General features: G+C 35.7%; 1 non-coding gene across 1 annotated transcript; it reads left to right on the top strand.

Annotated features, from left to right (window-relative positions):
• The first annotated feature begins 287 nt into the window (after positions 1–287).
• Positions 288–394, top strand: LOC131226472 (small nucleolar RNA R71). The gene has a single exon (XR_009161854.1). It is a non-coding gene; the product is annotated as a small nucleolar RNA R71 (small nucleolar RNA).
• Positions 395–2,503: the final 2,109 nt, after the last annotated feature.

The following is a 2,503-nucleotide window of genomic DNA, read 5'->3' as shown; positions in this document are numbered from 1 at the left end:
TTGTTTAACATTAAAGCATCCACTTTCTTTGTCAGGCTATCAATTTTGGCATAAAGATCTGACGTGACTCCTACCTCATATATACCCCCTTTCTTCAGTGGTTGAGGACTTCTTTCACCTCTATTTGAATAGTCCCATTGCTGGGAGTTTTCACACAAGGTTTCAAAGAAATTCCAAGCTTCGACATCACTTTTGGTCATGAATGACCCTCCACTGGTGGCATCAACCATGCGACGGTTTTGGGGTGTCAGACCGTCATAGAAGTATTGAACCTGTTGCCACTTTTCAAAACATGGTGTGGATATTTAAGAAGTAAATCCTTCCATCTTTCCCAACATTCATTAAAGTGCTCACCCTCTTTTTGTGTGAAATTTGTAATTTCTCTATGGAGAGCATTAGTTTTGTGAACCAGGAAGAACTTGTTTAAGAACTTCTTAGATAGTTGGTCCCATGTAATGATAGACCCAACTCCTAGAGAATCCAACCATGCTTTCGCCTTATCCTTCAAAGAAAAAGGAAAAAGGCGCAAACGGATCGAATCGTCTGAAAAGTTTTGAAACTTAAAGGTGGAGCAAATGTCTAAGAATTCTTTCACATGATGATATGGATCCTCCTTATCTGAACCATAAAAGGAGGGCAACAATTGTATGACCCCAGGTTTAAGTTCAAAGTGTGCTGCCGTGGTGGCGGGCAACACTATACATGAAGGTGCATTGAATTGGACAGGAGCTGAATAATCTCTAAGAGCTTTAGTTCCATTCTCTTCCGCCATTTCAAATAGGATGTTTCTAAATCTTCTACGAAAGGTTCTTTCTATTTCAGGATCAAAAGATGCTAGTTCTATGTTCAGAGATCTACGTCCTAGCATAGACTATGTTATCAATATAAGAAAGAAAACTAAACTAAGATGCAACCTAAGATGAATAAAACTAAAAGAAAAAGTTAGAAATTCCTAAAAACAAGAGAAAGCTATGTAAACGAGAATTGGAAAGAAGAACCCGAAAAAGGCGATGATGAATGTCTGAAGATTTGAGAGCTCCTCCTTTTGAAGACAATCTTATTTAGCAGCTTCCTTCCTCAATTCCTGTAAACATAAAAAAAAAAAAAATTATATTTCCTAAAATAATGCTAGAAAAAATCCTAGGCAACGGTTAATTTCTAAAAAAGAAAGTTTCCAATCATAGAAATAAAAAGCTAAGTTAGTTTCTAAAAAGGGAAAAAAATTCTAAAACTAGAAAATAGAAAGTTACATGAAAGAAGAATCAAAATCTAAAATTAGAAAATAGGAAATTTCTAAAAAAAAAAAAAGCCTAGAAATAGAAAATTTCTAAAAAATAAAACCTTAATTCTAAAAGTAGAAATTAGAAAAAGTAGAGAATTTAGAAAGAGATTACCAAATTAGAAGTTTATGTCAGGTCCCTACAAAACAGGAAATAGGTTAGTTTCTAAAAAAAAAAAAACTTTAACTTAAAGTTAGTAAAAATCTAAGACTATGAATTATGATAAGAGAGAATCCTAAATCCAATTGGACCGAAACAGTCCCCGGCAACGGCGCTAAAAACTTGGTGTTTTATTTAAATGATTTTAAACTCGCAAGTATACGAATCAGATGTAGATATGGTACGTATTACGAGATCGTTCCCACGAGGACTGGTTGTCACAATTCAAAATTAAAGACTCTTCTTAACTAATCCAACAGATATTTGAGAAAGTAAACTAAACAAAAATCAATGGAAAAATAACCAAGAATAATGATGAAAATTCAATCAAGGAGAAGACTAGGACTTTTGAATCCACCCCTAATTATCATAAACCTTGTTCTACCTGTTGATTCACCCTAATTCAGATTGACGTCAAAATAAATAAAGCACACACTATGTCCTTGGTTGGGCACATAGAATGTATAATTCCTTAAAGCACATGGATCATATTTTTCCATCCATGGTCAGGCATGGAGAGATGTAGATTCCTGTTTCTTCCCCTATAGGAAACCTGTTCATGGTCAGACACAAGCACCTAGAATAATATTCCAAACAACATCCATAACTAGACTTTGGTTAAGCTCTTAGCATAGAGAAGTACGAAAATTTCGGTTAATCACACTAGAGAAAGAAACAATCCAATCAGATTCAGATAAAATCAACACATACAAAAGTTATTCAAATTAGGGGCTTCATCTCAGCCCTAGCTAAAAGATTAGCAACTCATGGAATCAAGTAGGAAGACGGAAAAATAACATTTATAAAAGAAAAACTCCATCCTTTTCTCCCTGCTTGCTTTCTCTCTTTTGCTTTCTTCAAGCTCTCCCTGGATCTGCCCTGGATTTGCCTTTTTTTCTCTTTTCTTCTCTTTCCCCTTCTCTGGATCTCTCAGCCACCACCTCAAAATGAGCCTTTTCTTTCTCCTTTATAGCTCTCAGCTGCGGTGCAGAGCTACGCATGAGAATAGCAACCGGTTGGTTGAGAACAGAAGTCGGTGCGTGCTCCTTTTCGCAGCCAAGTTC

This window comes from Magnolia sinica, chromosome 14 (assembly GCF_029962835.1).
Source record: "Magnolia sinica isolate HGM2019 chromosome 14, MsV1, whole genome shotgun sequence".
NCBI lineage: Eukaryota > Viridiplantae > Streptophyta > Magnoliopsida > Magnoliales > Magnoliaceae > Magnolia > Magnolia sinica.
Note: the sequence above shows the minus strand (reverse complement) of the source record. Positions and strands in the feature narration are given on the sequence as shown.